General features: G+C 47.2%; 1 pseudogene; it reads right to left on the bottom strand.

Annotated features, from left to right (window-relative positions):
- Nucleotides 1-1,563: 1,563 nt before the first annotated feature.
- LOC132806907 (beta-1,3-galactosyl-O-glycosyl-glycoprotein beta-1,6-N-acetylglucosaminyltransferase 3-like) lies at nt 1,564-16,486 on the bottom strand (annotated as a pseudogene).
- Nucleotides 16,487-16,984: the final 498 nt, after the last annotated feature.

The raw sequence follows: 16,984 nt of genomic DNA, 5'->3' as shown, positions 1-16,984 counted from the left end.
TCAATGCGAACAAATTCTGAAGACCTGTGGAGACTAATACTCATTCCTGAAGACTCACATTCTCATCTCAGACCTTTTAACAAGTTAACAACTGGGGAAATAACTAGACAAAGTCAAACCAAAAAGAAGACCAGACCAGTCCAGCAACTTCCAAAGAAGCACTTCCTCCAAGCCCAAAATCCAATCAGAGCGAGGTCACTCATGGTTTCCACTTTCTTTCTCACCATTCTCTGTGGTTACCTGCTTGGCAGCATTCCTCTTACTGACTGACCCATTCAATATCCATCCAGCTGTCAGTCCCTGAGCAGAACTACATCTCAGTGCTGAAATGTCTGTTGTGTTCAGAGAGCAGTAATTCATCTGCATTATCTTTCCTGGCCAGATTCTAACAGCAAACATCAGTCTTTTGTCTCTCCAGTTTTTTTTAAAGAAGAACTAGCCACTGTTCAAAGTTCAATTCTCAATTTGGACTCAGTTCCAAACCAAAATGAGAAAAATAAAAAAATAGTGATGGTCACAATACCGGTCTTGCAGGGTCCAGCTGTACTGTGCTCACTAATGCAGTGTTCAAGTTATACAGTGCTCACTTGTGCAGTGTTCCAGTAATGCCGTGCCCACTAGTGCAGTGTAACAGTAATGCAGTGCCCACGAGTGCAGTGTTCCAGTAATGTAGTGTCAATTGTGCAGTGTTCCAGTAATGTAGTGTCAATTGTGCAGTGTTCCAGTAATGCAGTGTCCACTCGTGCAGTGTTCCAGTAATGCAGTGCCCACTAGTGCAGTGTTGAGTATTATTGGTGGATGTGTCCCTGTGAGACTGGGCACAAATAACCCCATTGACCTGTGGCCAACCACTTCAACTCCCTTTCCCACTCCACAATGACACTTACTGCCCTCACCAAATCCAAGCTAGCTGATGACTGGAGGAAGGACACCTCATCTTCTGCCTTGGGACCCTCAACCACTTGGCATCAACTTTGACGTCACTAGTTTCCAAATCTCTCCTCTGCCCCCACCTCATCCCAGATCCAACCCTCCAAGTCGGCTCTCCCCTCTTGACCTGTCCATCTTCCTTCCTAACTATATGTTCGACCTTCCCCACCGACCAATCACAATCACCCATCCAACTGGACTTACCGAGCACCTTCCCAGCTACCTTCACCAAAAGCCCCACCCTCACTCTATTTATCTCTCAACCCCCTTATTCCCCCACATTCCTGATGAAGGGCTTATACCTGAAACATTGATTCTCCTGTTCCTTGGATGCTGCCGTGCTTTTCCAGCACCACACATTTTGACTCTCTCAGTAACTAATGTTACAGTGCTAAGTCTCACAGTGCCCAGTGTTACAGTGGATAGTATTAAGGTATCCAATCTCCACAGTGCCCAACACTATAGTGCCCAGCCTCACACTGCCTAGTGCTACAGTGGCCATGCAGTTTCACAGTGCCTGGCCTCCGCAAGAGCCAGTGTTCTAGTATAGTCTCACAGTGCCCAGTTTCACAGTGCCCAGTCTCTCAGTGTTTCCAATGTCTCACCCACCACCGCTACGACCATCACCAAGGTTTACTCTGTCCCAACCTCCAACCCAGCCCTGGTTTTATCAAGTGTCCTGTTTCGGAGATATTCCTCCATGCACTGTACTGCCGTGTTGTCCATGTTGGGGTCAAACTTATTTGCAAAGTAACATCTCTGACAGACCACCCACTGTAGATCTCCTGCCCCATACACACAAACCTAGAGGCGATACCTTCCCGTGCAGAGAGGGTACAGGGCACCCCTCGCAACGTCACCAGCCTCAAAGGACCATTTTACTGCCCGGCCAAGTGTCCTGGTGGCCTCTTGGGTGTACGGGATAGAGCCGGGTACATTGGGCATTCTGTGCAGGGTAACCCACACATGCTCGTCCGGGCTGTAGGTGTCCTCCGACCACTTGAGGAAGGCCTGGATCTCAGCACTGGCAAACACATGGCCGACAAACTCTCTGGTGGCCATGAAGTAGGCACTGCCCACGAAGATGGAGGTGCTGATGTTCGGCTGGTCTTTCAGTTGCGCTGTCAAGACGACTTGGTCGAGGGTATCGTGGTGGTATTGCCAACGTTTCTAAAAGGCAAGCGCAAGAGAGAGTGAGAGAGATGAGAAAGTAGAAATGATAGCTTTTCAACTTCGCCTATGACTTTTCCCCTCCCCAACTCCTCTGCAGTCTCCTTGCCTCCAGCTCCAGCAAGATCCATGCACACTCCTTCTCTCAGTTACTCACCTTACAGTGGAGAACAAGGCCATTCAGCCCCTCAGGCCTTTCTCACTCCTATTGCCTAGTGCCAGTCACCTGCCTATTTCCCCGTGTCCATGCCTCCCAAACCATCTCCCAATGCTCATTTGCTGAGCAAACATAAAACTCATCCTCAAACTCTCCCAGTGGATCTGGCTCCAAAAATACACTTCAAGCCTGTGCCCTCTGGTCATAAAGGTTGAGAGCACCAGAAAAATAGATCCTTCAGCCCATCGTGTCTGTGCTGGCAAAACAGGCTACTTCTACTCCAGTCTCATTTTCCAGCACTGGGAACATCGCCTTTCATGCCTCACCAGTGCAATGGAGACACTTGCCTGTGGTCATCAACTCCTGGAGTGGGACTTCAACACAGAGCTTTTGCCTTAGAGAGAAGGACAGGGATATAGTTCTCTGAAAGTGCATTGCAGATAGACAGGGTGATGAAGTATGTGTTTGATACCTTTACCTTCATTGGTCAGTGCATTGAGTATAGGAGTTGGGATGTGATGTTGCAGCTGTAACAGAGATGGATAGAGCTCTGAAAGATAGTGGAATCAAGGGTTATGGGGATAAGGCAGGAACAGGACTGATTGTGGATGATCAGCCATGATTATAATGAATGGTGGTGCTGGCTCGAAGGGCTGAATGGCCTACTCCTGCACCTATTGTCTATAAGTAGGAGTATCTTTGACTATCTCTGATATGCCTTTGCCATTACCAAGTGTGATCTATTGTATGTAGAGAACATTGGTGAGGCCACTTTTAAAATACTGCATACAATTCTGGTCGCCCTTCGAAAGAAAGGATATTGTTAAACTTGAGAGGGTGCAGAAAAGATTTACCAGGATGTTGCCGAGATTGGAGAGTTTGAGTTACAGTAAGAGATTGAATAGGCTGGGGCTATTTTTCCTGGAGTGTCAGATACTGAGGGGTGTCCTCACAGAAGTTCATAAAATCAAGAGGGGCATGGATAGATGTTGAAATGATCAGCCGGATGATAGTACACTTCACACAGCTTCTTTATCACATACATGCAAGAAGACTCAACCAGCCGGGTCAAAGACCACCCTTACCTGGAGAGTCTGAAACAGGCAGTTGCAATCACACTTTTACACACAAATCAGTGTTCCCTTTTCACAAATTACATTTTGATTTCAAGCCTTAGCAACACAACTGATCAATCAGATCCTGATCTAGGTACATGATGTTTAGCATTAGATCATTGACCTTAAACTTCTACATAACCTGTTGAGTGTTGTTTCGATCTTCCTGTCTTCTCACTTAACTGGAGCCAGTTTCAGTAAGCTCGCTAGCTTACATGCGTGCTTGGCTGCACTTTTCTGTTGCTGCTCAGAATTATTTAGCTGACCTCCTTTTCTGTTCTTGCCCCATTTTGATTCCTTCCACGTTGTTTGTATAGCCAAAGGTCTTTTCCCAAGGGTGGGGAAGTCCAAAACTAGAAGCATAGGTTTAAGGTGAGAGGGGAAAGACCTGAGGGATTAGTTTTTCATGCAGTGGATGATGTGTGCCTGGAATGAGCTACCAAGAGGTTGTGCAGGCGACTGGTACAATGACAATAATCAAAAGGCAACTACATGTGGACATGAATAGGAATAGGTTAGAGAGATATGTGCCAAAGCTGAAAATGTGTTGCTGGTTAAAGCTCAGCAGGTCAGGCAGCATCCAAGGAACAGGAAGTTTGACGATTTGGGCATAAGCCCTACATCAGGCTTATGCCCGAAACGTCGAATTTCCTGTTCCTTGGATGCTCCCTGACCTGCAGCGCTTTAACCAGCAACACATTTTCAGCTCTGATCTCCAGCATCTGCAGACCTCACTTTTTACTCGAAGATATGTGCCAAAGGCTGGCAAATGGGACTAGTTCAGATTGGGATGACTGGTCAGCGCAGACAGGTTGAACTGAAGGGTCTGTTCCATACTGTATGATGCTATGACTCCATGTTCTCTGGTTATTGAGGTTTAGAGCACCAAAATAATAAGTTGCCCTTCAGCCTATCATGTCTGCACTGGTCAAAAAGACAAGCTCCAAGCTATTCTCATCCCATTTTGCAGCACTTGGCCCATACCCTTGAGTGTCTCACAATAACAATGAAGACACTTTCTTTCCTATGGCCATCAGCTCTTGGAGTAGGACTTAAATCCAAAGCTCCTCCCTCAGAGTGAAGGACACCACACATTAGATTCTCTACAGTATGGAAACAGGCCATTTTGCCCAACAAGTCCACACCAATCCTCTGAATAGCAAACCATCCACACTCATTACCCTACCCGATATTTACCCCTGACTAATACACCCGAATACTTTGGGTTGTTTAGCACAACAAATCTACCTGGCCTGCACATCTTTGGGGATTGTGGCATGAAATCAGAGCACCTGGAGGAAACCCATGCAGACATGGGGAGAATGTGCAAACTCTACACAGACAGGCGCCCAAGGCTGGAATCGAACCCAGGTCCCTGGCACTGTGAGGCAACAGTGCTAACCACTGAGACACCATGCCACCCCTTCCGCAAGACACAAGACACTTTATTCACATTGTGTCAAAAAAAAATCTTTTATCCTCGGTCCTTGTAGCATCATGCATGGGAGATATGGATCCTTGGTTACCAAGGGGAGGATAGATTATCGATGGTATGCAGGAATGTGGATGGTGGAACAGGATCAAAAGGGCCAATGGCCTACTCTTGTTCCTTGTATGTATGGGAACATACATACAAGGAACTCTTTTTTTAAAATCCAACTTACATCGGAACTGGCCATCATCTCATACAAATGTAGTTTAGGTTTCATTTGCGTTTCAATTCCTCAGTTATCCTCACCATGCCTCTAACCCAAAATCTTACATCTGCATTCCATTGCATTTGTACAATCGGTGAACAGTGAAGTATATTTCCTTGACTTCATTACCGAGTGCTCACCCTATACCCATTAAATAAACCTCCCCCCACTCCCCTTTGTTCCAATGGGAGCATCGTTGACCTTTCCAACTAAGCCATCCAACTTAAACCCTGGCACCATTCTGCGAAATCTCCTCTTCTCCCTGTCCTGAGGGCCCTCACATCGTTTTATAGTCACCTAAAATGACCACAACAATCCAACTGGGGCTAAACCAATTTGACATGCAGTATAACTCAACCATTTATTGGCATCAATGCCTCTATTTATGAAGCCTTCTGCTTTTCTACCCTCTTATGGCCTCCTCCATCTTCTAATATTGATGAATGTTTATCGCCAGATCCCTCTAATCCTGCGCACTCTTTACAATTGTGCCATTACATTTCTATTACCACACCACATCCTTCTCCCAAAACATATCACCTTACACTCTTCTGTATTCACCTCTGACTGGATGCTGTCTGTTCATTGTGATGACTCTGGACAATTTACATCATCCTCACCATTTGCCAATCCTCCAGGTTTATCATTGCCCCGAATATGGGCATTTTGCCACATACTCTAAGATTGATATCACTGACATATTGAATAAAAGCAGTCGTCTATTTAGGGCTGAGATGCGGAAACATTTCTTAACTTACAGGATAGTGAAGTTATGGAATTCTGTACCACAGAAAGCTGTGGAGTTTGAGTAATTGAATATATCCAAGAATGTGACTAACAAATATTTAGGTTTCAAAAGCATCAAAGGCATGGGGAGAAAGTGGAGGTATGGCATTGAGATAGAGGATCAGCCATGATCATACAGTATGGTGGGCATCAGGTAGGGCCAAATCATCTTCTCCTGCTCCGGGTCTTGATGTTTATATGTCCCAGCTGTGTGGATCATTCCCACCTACCAACCGACCAACCTCTCGTCCAAAACAAAATCCATGAATCAGGGCTTGTGTTGTCAATTTTGTTGTCCAGCCGTTTTGATCTAGTGCCTAGTGAAACACTTCATTGAATCCAGTTCAGACAACATTCTCTGCATTCAAATTCTCAGCTGCTTCATCAATGCATGATGCGAGGTTGGAGACTTACCTTTTGAAAACCTGCAGTGGCTTCGCTTCATTAATTTGATCTAAGGCAGGTTGGTGCGAATTGCAGCCATAACTACCAGCATCAATGTCAAGTGCATGATATAAAGTAAACTAGGATCCATGCGGTGTGAGCCTCGGAGACCCAGGTTCAAGTCGCTTCTGCTCCAGAGTTGTGCGATAACATCTTTGAACAGGTTCATCAGTAAATGTAAGACCATTAACAAGTCGGAACAGGAGTCAGCCATTTAGTCCCTCAAGCCAGCTTCACTAGGATCATGGCTGATTCAACATTCCTCACATCCATGTTCTTGCCCTATCCCCGTAACCCTTAATTCCCCACTGACCAAGAATCTATCCATCTGACCTTAAAAATATACAAGGAATTCCAAAGATTCACAATCTTCTAAGAGACGAAATTCCACCTCATCTCAGTCATAAACTGGTGCCCCTTTATTCTGAGACAATACCCACCCTGGTCCTGGACTCTCCCATGAGGAGAAACATCCTTTCAGCATTTATCCTGTCAAGCCCCTTAATCCTGTCCATTTCAATGAGGTCACCTCTCATTCTTCTAAACTCCAGTGAGTAGAATCCTGTTTAGGTTTTGTTTTTAAGACAATCCCTCCATCCTGGGGCTATACCCCTGAACATTCTCTTAACTTCCTCCAATGAAACAACATGTTTTCTTAAATAAGGTGACCAGAAGTGCTCACAGTACTCCGGATGTGCTCTCACAAGCACCTTGCACAGTTGCAGTAAGACTTCCTGACTTTTATACTCCAACCCCCTTCAAATAAGGGCAAACATTCCACTTCAGTTCTGAAGAAAGGTCACCAGACTCAAAACATTGACTCTGTTTTCTCTCCACGAATGCTACCCGACCTGCTGAGTCTCTCCAGAAATTTCTGTTTTCATCCAATATTCCAATTGTCTTCCCAATTACCTGCTGCCCCCCGTGTGCAAGTTTTCCATGTTTCAGTCACTAGTTCCCCCAAGTCCCTTTGTGTTGCAGCTTTCTGAAGCTTTCTCCATTTAAATAATATTCTATTCTTTTGATTTCCCTTCCAAATGAACAACTTCACATTTTCCCAACATTGCACTCCATTTGCCAACATTTTTGCCAGCTTAACCTATCGATATCTGTCTGTAAAGCACATAAGACAACATTTTTTACTGTAACTCGATATACATGACAGTAAAATATCAACAAGGTTTGAGAAGGTTTGTAGTTCAGGTTGAGGTTCTCGATGTAGGTTTGCTCGCTGAGTTGGAAGGTTCACTGAAGATGTTGCCTAGTATGGTGACGAAACGTCTGAAAATGAACCTTCCAGCTCAACGAGCAAACCTACACCCAGAGTAATATTTCAAGTCAACCTCAAAGTACAACGGGGTCTTGATCAGATGGGCTAATAGGCCGAGGAGTGCCAGATGGAGTTTAATGTCGATAAATGTGAGGTGCTCTATCTTGGAAAGGCAAATCAGGGTAGGAATAATACACTTCATGGTAAAGTCTGGGGAGTGATGATGAAACAAGAGATCTTGGAATGCAGATTCATAGCTTCTTGAAAATGGAGTCGCAGATAGACAGGGTGGTGAAGAAGGCGTTTGCTACGCTTGCCATTATTGGTCAGTGCATTGTGTGTAGGAGTTGGGAGGTCATGCTGTGGCTGAACAGGACATTGGTTTGGCAATTTCTGGAATACAGCATGCAATTCTGGTCTCTCTGCTATAGGAAGGATGTTGTGAAACTTGAAAAGGTTCAGAAAAGATTTACAAGGATGTTGCCAGAGTTGTGTGTGGAAATGCAGGAGATTGGTACTAGATGTGGAATAATTACAGACACGATGGGCTGAATGGCATCCTTCGGCAAGAATTCTTTAATTCTGTGACTGGTGCAGAGGGAGATTAACTTCAAGGTTCATGTTATCAGGAGGAACACCAAAGCCCTTTCCTCAGCTGAGTGGTCAGAAAACTCCCTACTCTTTACTTGAACTAAGGCATAACCTATCTCCACCAGTATCATAGCAAAAGTCAGCCATTCGTCCCTTCAAGTCTGCTCCACCATTCAAGAAGGTCACTGCTCATCTGGTTGCAATTTCAATTCCACATTTCTATCGGTTGCCCCGGAGTCCTTGTCTTTTTTTTTAAAAAAGGTCACCTTGCTCACTCTTTCATAACTTCATCAACTCAGCCTTCACAACTTCGTACAGAAGAGATTTACATAGTGCCACAGCCCTCTCAGGGGAAAATAATTCTGCAAGGCATTGGTGAGGTCACTTTTGGAGTACTGGGTAAATTTGTGATCGCCCTGCTATTGGAAGGGTGTTGTTAAACTACAAAGGATGCAGAATAGATTTACAAAGATGTTGCCAGGACTGCAGGGTTTTAGTTATAAGGAGAGGCTAGATAGGCTAGGACTTTTCTCACTGGAGTATTGGATGTTTATAAAATTGTGTGGGAAATCAATAAAAGTGAATAGCCCCAGGATGGGGGAGTCCAAACTCAGAGGGCATAGGTTTAAGGTGAGACCTGAGGGTGGTGCAAATACGGAGCAAATTGACAAAAAGAATTGTTGTAGTGGGTACAATTACAAGATTTAACAGACGACATAAATAGGACGAGTTTAGAGGGATATGGACCAAACACAGGATAATGGGACTAGTTCAAATTAGGATACCTGGTTGGCATGGATGAGTTGGACGAAAGGGTATGTTTCGGTGCTGTAGGACTCTGACGATATCTTATTCTACAGAACATCTTGTCAAACTTACAATGTCCCATCAACCACCTTATCATGCTCCCTCAGAGAAATTTAGACATTTCAAAAAGATCTCTCAGATTTCCAAACTTAAATATGTAAAAGCCAATTTGTTCAACCTTCCTTCATAAGATAAGCCCTTCATCCCAGGAAAAAGGCAGGTGAAACTTGCTTTCAATGTAATTATTTTATGTTTTAAATGAGATAATAATGTACAGACTGATTCTGATGTGGTCTGATCAAGGCCTTGTATGGCACACTCTCCACCCCTCAGGCCTGGAAATGGACTCTACATTTTGAAGAAAAATTCCTGTACTAATGGACTCTGGACTAGAAAGGACTCTGTTTGTTGGTAATTAACTGTCATATGGTTTGTTGGGCTTATCACCTGCACTGTCTTACATGTCTCTGGGTCTGGCAGGTCTTACTGTGAGCTGGGAGGCTCATGGGTCATCCTGAAAGCTGTCACCCCGAGAGCCGGAGGGTGGGTAGGCCATCCTGTGAACCTGAAGATTGGGAGGCTGTCCCGAAAGCCGGAGGGTGGGTAGGCCACCCTGATGACAGTCTCCCCGAGAGCTAGATGGTGGGTAGACTGTCTTGTGAGTCATGGGTGTCCCTGGGTGTGGCAGGCCTTACTGTGAGTTGGGACGTTCATGGGTCGTCCTGAAAGCTGTCACCCCAGGAACCAGAGGGTGGGTAGGCCACCCCTGATGCCAGTTGCCCCTAGAGCCAGTAGGTGGGTAGGCCATTCTGAGCACTTTCAGAAGGGGTAATCTGGCTGGGCTGTCCTGGAGGCGGTCAGAAGGTGTCTCAGATGGTGCATAGGGGTAGGCTGAGATCCGGAAGACTTGTGGGCTACCCTGCACGCTGTCATCCCTGGGAAGGGGACGGGCTGTCCTAGAGGTGTGGGAAGGTGTGTCGGGGTAGTCCACTGGCCAGACGGTGCAGTGGGGTGATGAGAGCCCAATGGTAAGTAGGGGCAGACAGAGAGCCAGAAGCTGTCCACAGCGCTGTCGCCCCGGACGGGTAACGGGGTGGGTTGTCCTAGAGGTGGTCAAAAGGTGTGTCAGGGTGGACCAAGAGCCGGAAGGTGCGTAGGGGCGGGCTGTCTTAGAGCGGCCAGAAGGTGGGAAGGATTGGGGTGGGGGGGGAGAGGCTTGCTGTTTTTTGGGGGGTCTGTATTGTATGCGCTGTTTCTTACACAAGTGGACTGTCTTATATGTATGAATGTCATTGTTACTGTTTGTAATGATTGAAACTGGGATTTGAGGTTTGTCCTCATTTCCCTGAAACCGGTTGAATGTCAGGGTTTGGGGCTTGGCTTTGTCATTCCCCTCCCTTTGAAAATTGCTGTTTCTCTGTATACAGCTGTAAATGTAATTGTTTGTATAAACTGTGAATTGTTTAATAAAATATAAATAAACAGGACTGTCTGTTTCCTTTCTTCCTGGTGATGGAATATATAAATTGTGAGGAGCAATTAGAAATGTTGTCTGCGAAAATCACAAAGCTGAATCATGAAAGAGGAAGGGGAGTGTAGGTTAAGCTAGATAGGCTTGTACACACAGTTATAAGCATCTGTTTCCCGCTTCTGCAAAAACAGAAACCACAATCAAGGTCATAAGGCTCAGTGTGGACGAAGAATGAGAGGAAATGTTGCTTTAGCAGGCAAGGAAGCAGATGGCAGTGAAGGAGGATATACTCTAACAATAGACCACAGAGGGATGTGGAAATGGCCAAGCAAAACCTGTACTGTTACGCACAAGGCCTGATAAGGCAAGAGATAAACAAGAGGAATGGATGCTGGGTTTAGAGTAGTGGGAGGAGGGAAAGAGAAATGATTTGTATCAAGGTTTTGTATTTGGAGTGCCTATCTTGCAAGAGTATATCAGACGATGCTGCTGCTTCAGATCTTGTCTTGGACTGAAATTATTGAAGTGAGTGGGTTCTATTTCCCAGATAAATTAAGATTTACACACTTGTTGTTTTACATTGCATCTGATACCTGCACACATGACATGGGTACAAGGGAAAAATAAGCATGACTGCTGTTGGGTGGTAGTGGAAGAAAAATACACAGGCATATCAAGGGATCTGCTCACTCAGAGCTGGCTCTAGGGGAGCTGGATCAGCATATGAAGGACTCTTCAATCCTCTTGAGGAGAGGAGACTGACTTCGAAACAGCCACAATGTGTCTTATGTGCTGCTGTTGGTTTCTTCCTACTGAGGAGGGGTTTATTTTTAATTTTTTTTCATTGTTTGTTGTGATTGTTTTCTGGGGTTTCTTTGCTTATTTCTGTTCATTTGAAGCTGCGCTCAGCTGCACAGGCAGCTACTACCACCACTGCTGCTACAGTCTGGGCCTGCTCCTGCAACTGAAGCCTGGACCTCGCCTGCACCCCTGCTGCTGCTGCCTGGGCCTACCTAAACCCTGGGGACATCTTTGACTGCTACTCCTGAGGCTGCTTCCAAAAAAAATAAACAGGACGATCAGATGTTCTGTTCACTCTCAGCTGGCTCTGAGGAAGCTGAATCCATGTCAAGGACTCTCCATGTGGAAACAAAAGGGTGAGTTGGTGACTGGATAATGGCCTCTGTGAAGTTATTCCTGATGTTGGGGTTTCCTGCTCCTCGGATGCTGCCTGACCTGCTGTGCGTTTCCAACACTAATCTTGACTGTAATCTCCAGCATCTGCAGTACCCAATTACAGTCATAGAGATGTACAGCATGGAACCAGATCCTTCGGTCCAACCTGTCCATGCTGACCAGATATCCCAACCCAATCTAGTTCCACCTGCCAGCACCCGGCCCATATCCCTCCAAACCATTCCTATTCATATACCCATCCAAATGCCTCTTAAATGTTGTAATTGTACCAGCCTCCACCACTTCCTCTGGCAGGTCATTCCATACGCGTACCACACTCTCTGTGAAAATGTTGCCCCTCAGGTCTCTTTTATATCTTTTCCCTCTCACCCGAAACCTATGCCCTCTAGTTCTGGACTGCCCGACTCCAGGGAAAAGACTTTGTCTATTTATACTATCTATGCCCCTCATAATTTTGTAAACCTCTATAAGGTCACCCCTCAGCCTCCGAAGCTCCAGGGAAAACAGCCTCAGCCTGTTCAGCCTCTTCCTATAGCATAAATCCTCCAACCCTGGCAACATCCTTGTAAATCATTTTGGAATCCTTTCAAGTTTCACAACATTTTTCCAATAGGGAGGAGACCAGAATTGCACGCAATATTCCAACAGTGGCCTAACCAATGTCCTATACAGCCGCAACATGACCTCCCAACTCCGGTACTCCATACTCTGATCAATAAAGGAGCATATACCAAACGTTGCCTTCACTGTCCTATCTACCTGCGACTCCACTTTCAAGGAGCTATGAACCTGCACTCCAAGGTCTCTTTGTTCAGCAACACTCCCGAGGACCTTACCATTAAGTGTATAAGCCCTGCTAAGATTTGCTTTCCCAAAATGCAGCACCTCGCATTTACCTGAATTCAACTCCATCTGCCACTTCTCAGCCCATTGCTCCATCTGGTCCAGATCCTGTTGTAATCTGAGCTAACCCTCTTCGCAGTCCACTACACCTTCAATTTTGGTGTCATCTGCAAGCTTACTAACTGGACCTCTTATGTTCGCATCCAAATCATTTATGAAAATGACAAAAAGTAGAGGGCCCAGCACCGATCATTGTGGCACTCCACTGGTCACAAGCCTCCAGTCTGAAAAACAACCCTCCACCACCACTCTCTGTCTTCTACCTTTTGAGCCATTTCTGTATCCAAATGGCTAGTTCTCCCTATATTCCATGAGATCTAACCTTGCTAATCAGTCTCCCATGGGGAAGCTTGTTGAATACCTTACTGAAGTCCATATAGATCACATCTACCGCTCTGCCCTCATCAATCCTCTTTGTTAATTCTTCAAAAACTCAATCGTTTGTGAGACTATTTCACTATCAACCAAAGAACAATCCTTTTCGGTTCAGAGCATGTACTTACATTCTTTTGTTCACTCTTGACTCTTAAGGGCAATGAGCAACCACATGGGCCTCAACTAACCTGCCTCTTCATCCATCGGCACCATTCCCCACCTATTCCTCCACTACATTGATGACTGGATAGGCACTACCTCGTATTTGCTTGAGGTGGTTGAAAAGTTCATTAATTCTACCAACACCTTCCGACCTGACCTCAAATTCACCCGGACAATCTCGGACACCTCCTTCCTCTTCCTGGACCTCTCCATCTCCATCTCTGGCAACCGACTAACTGCTGACATCTACTACAAACCCACCAACTCCCAAAGCTACCTGGAATACACCTCCTCCCACCCTGCACCTGTAAAAACACTATCCCTTATTCCCAATTTCTCTGCCTCTGCTGCATCTGTTCCCAGGAGGACCAATTCCACCACAGAACATCCCAGATGGCGTCCTACCTCAAAAACTACAATTTCCTCTCCCACGTGGTTGACAATGCCCTCCAGTGCATCTGCTCCATTTCCTGTACCTTCACCCTTGAAGCACACTCCTCCCAACGCAACAGGGACAGAACCCCTCGGTCCTCACCTTCTCCCCCACCAACATCCGGATACATTGCATTATTCTCTACCACTTCTGCCACTTACAAACAGACCGCACCGTTAGGGACATACTTCCCTCTGCACTCCATCTGCATTCGATGAGACCATTCCCTCTACAACTCCCTTGTCAGATCCACACCCCCCACCAACCCACCCTCCCCTCCCGGCACCTTCCCTGGCCGCTGAAAAGTGCAAAACCTGCACCCACACCTCCACCCTCACCTCCGTCCAAGGCTTCAAAGGATCCTTCCAGATGAGACAGAAATGTACTTGTACCTCCACCAATGTCATCTACTGCATCCATTGCACCCGATGTGGTCTCCTCTACATTGGGGAGATAGAACTCTTACTTGCGGATGGTTTCAGAGAACATCTCTGGAACACCCACACCAACCAACCCCACCGCCCCATGGCTGAACGCTTTAACTCCCCCTCCCACCAAGGGCATGCAGGTCCTGGGCCTCCTCCATCACCAAACCCTTACCAGCTGATGCCTGGATATTCCACCTTGGAACCCTGCAACCAGATGGATCAATGTCGATTTCACGAGTTTCCTCATTTCCCCACCCCAAGTAATTGCAGTCCCAAGCCTCCAACTCAGCACCACCCTCCTAACCGGTCCATCTTCTTTCTCACCTGTCCACTCGACCTTCCGCACCCCCGCCCGCCACACACCCCCGCCCCCCCCCCCCGACTCCCCCAAATACCTTCATCTATCTATCAATTTCCCAGCTACCTTCCACACCCATCCCACTTATCTCTCGGCACCCTGGTCCACAAGACTCATTCCTGATTAAGGGCTTATGTCCGAAACATTGATTCTTCTGCTCTTCAGATGCTGCCTGACCCACTGTGCTTTTCCAGTGCCACACTCTTGACTCTGATCTCCAGCATCTGTAGTGCTCACTTTCTCCTACACTCTTAACCTACCTACATTCCTGTATACTTGTCTAATCAGTCTATATCCCTCCTTATCCCACGCCCAGCCCTTACTTTCCACCCCATCCCTTTCACCTGACCATCTTCCTTTCCACCCATCTGCTCCACCCCACCCACTGTCCAATCACAGCCATCTCCTCCCTGCATCCACCAATCGCCATCCCACCCACCTTTCCCCAGCCCCACACCCCCATTTATTCTGCAGCTCCATCCCCTCCCTGGGTTCGGATGAAAGTTTCCAACCTGAAACATCAATTGCCCTTCTACTCTGTTTGCAGCTCAACTCTCCAACTCCTCTATATTCCTTTGTACATTCTGAACCTCCCTCCATGCAACTGAACAGTTTTAACAACCCTGTCTCTCTTTGTACAGGCAGGAGTGGAGGGCTGGAGGGGAGAAAGAGAGAGAGATGATGGAGGGAGGGAGGATGGAAAACACTTGGATGAAGAGAGGCCCCGCAGACAGGAAGGCGGTTACCTTTTTGAACCCTGGCGCAGGATCCGACTCAATCACGTTGGAGCCGTTCAGAGCTCTGAGGCTGCGGACTATCTCCCGGTTGGTCTTCAGGGGGAAGTCTTGGCCACATACATTGATGAAGTACCTCCAGGGGACAGGGCTCTCCAGCAGCTCCTTCATGCAGTTGAGATCCGCCTGAACTCTGCTCCAGCCAGCATAGGTGACCCACTCCAGCTTGGCTGCGACAAAGACATTGTGGAAACACGAAGCGATGGCCCGAACTGCCGCATGAAATTGACTCGGGGATTTGCGGTCCACGTGAATACAGTAGACATTCTGTGGGGCGTAAATGCTCCGTAGAAGCCTCTCGAACATCTCAATGCTCTGGTAGATGACCATGGAGTAAGCCAAGGGGAAGTGTTCCTCCTCAGGGCTCAGGGGGACAGTGATATACTTGCGGGCCCTCACAAACGATCTGCAATTTCGGGTCATGTTCAGGCTTGGTGCTTGAGGGAGACAGTAATAGAGTTGAGGAGGGCCCTTTCCACCTCCTGCCTGTCCCCCTGGATGATCTGTCAGCAGGTGGAGTTTTCCTGCATTGGACTAGCGCCTGGTTTCACCAGCCTGAGGGTCAACCGGCCCCCTCCTCTCTGGACCAGCAGCCATTGGCACAACAAGACCACCCTGAATACACACAGCGCTGATCTGAGGCATGACCAGTGGGCACAACGCTGGCTCAGCTTGGGCATGGCACTTTCCAGAGGGCAGTGTCCCCAGCCTATAGGCGATAGGCAAATGCAGAATGGATGCTCTCTGTGCTGGGCAGCACTGCCTCCACCAGGCCTTGGGGAAGGAGTGATTGCAATTTGCTGGAGAGGTCGCCCCAGCCAGTCCCCTCTCCTTGTGAGACTCTTGTCTTCCCTTTTCCCCAAGATTCAACGAATGACTCCGACTTTCACTCCCTCTCCCCCCTGAACTGCTCTCCCTCTGGAATTCCTCTCCCACTTTAACACCTCTCCCTCTCTCCGTTACCCCTTTGTAACCCCGCTCCCTTGATAACCCCTCTCCTTTGTAATCCTTCTCCTCCACGAACTCATCCCTCTCCCTCAGTAACTCCTCTCCTCCCTCTCCCTCTGTAACTCTCTCTCGGTAACTCCTGTCCCTCTCTCTCAGTAATTCCTCCCGCCCTCCTCTGGATGAAACCCAGCCAATGTTCCGTTGTTTCCCTCTCGGAGTCCGGGCTCCTCTCGCACCTGTCTGCCTGCCTGGCTACAGGCGTTTCCTTGCCCGGTCTCTGCTTCTTTCCAGCCGTTCCTGGACCGGTGTTGCCCAGGTGAAGTAAACGAGAGGATCGCGCTGGTGTGCAGTCTGGATCGGAGAACTTACGACCAGAGAGAACACAGAGCCAGCCATGCCCAATAAACCACGCCCCAGCCTGGACTGCTCTTTCAGGAAGGAACCTGCCATCGAGCCCACAACAATGTGGGAGGAGTAACTCTTGGATAAAGAGAGGGCCAGGAGACGGGAAGGTGGTTACATGTTTGTCCTGTGACTCTTAACTGCCCTCTGTGCTATTAGGGATGGCCAATAAACACTGGCCTGGCCAACAGTGCCCCCATCCCATGAATTTCTTTGAATAAAAGCGACAAGAGGAAATCAAATTAAATCAAACTTCACCACCCGTCCTCTCTCTCTGATGCAAAATTGGAATTATGGTGATTTGACCGTTCATAATAAAGCTGGAAATCTGAGCACAGTAAGTTGATATTAATCCAAAAAAAGTTCCCTTGGCCAAGAGTGGTTCAGAGGTTAACATTGCAGGAGCACAGTGCCAGGAACCAGACTTTAATTCCAGCCTTGGGTGGCTGTGTGGAGTTTTGAATGTTGTCTGCTTGGGTTCCCTTCGGGTGCTCTGATTTCAAAAATGTTCAAGTTAGGTGGATTGGCCATGCTGAATTGCCCATA

Source organism: Hemiscyllium ocellatum (genome assembly GCF_020745735.1).
Source record: "Hemiscyllium ocellatum isolate sHemOce1 chromosome 15 unlocalized genomic scaffold, sHemOce1.pat.X.cur. SUPER_15_unloc_5, whole genome shotgun sequence".
NCBI classification, from domain to species: Eukaryota; Metazoa; Chordata; class Chondrichthyes; order Orectolobiformes; family Hemiscylliidae; genus Hemiscyllium; species Hemiscyllium ocellatum.
The sequence above is the reverse complement of the archived record's forward strand: the minus strand, read 5'-3'. Positions and strand labels throughout refer to the sequence as shown.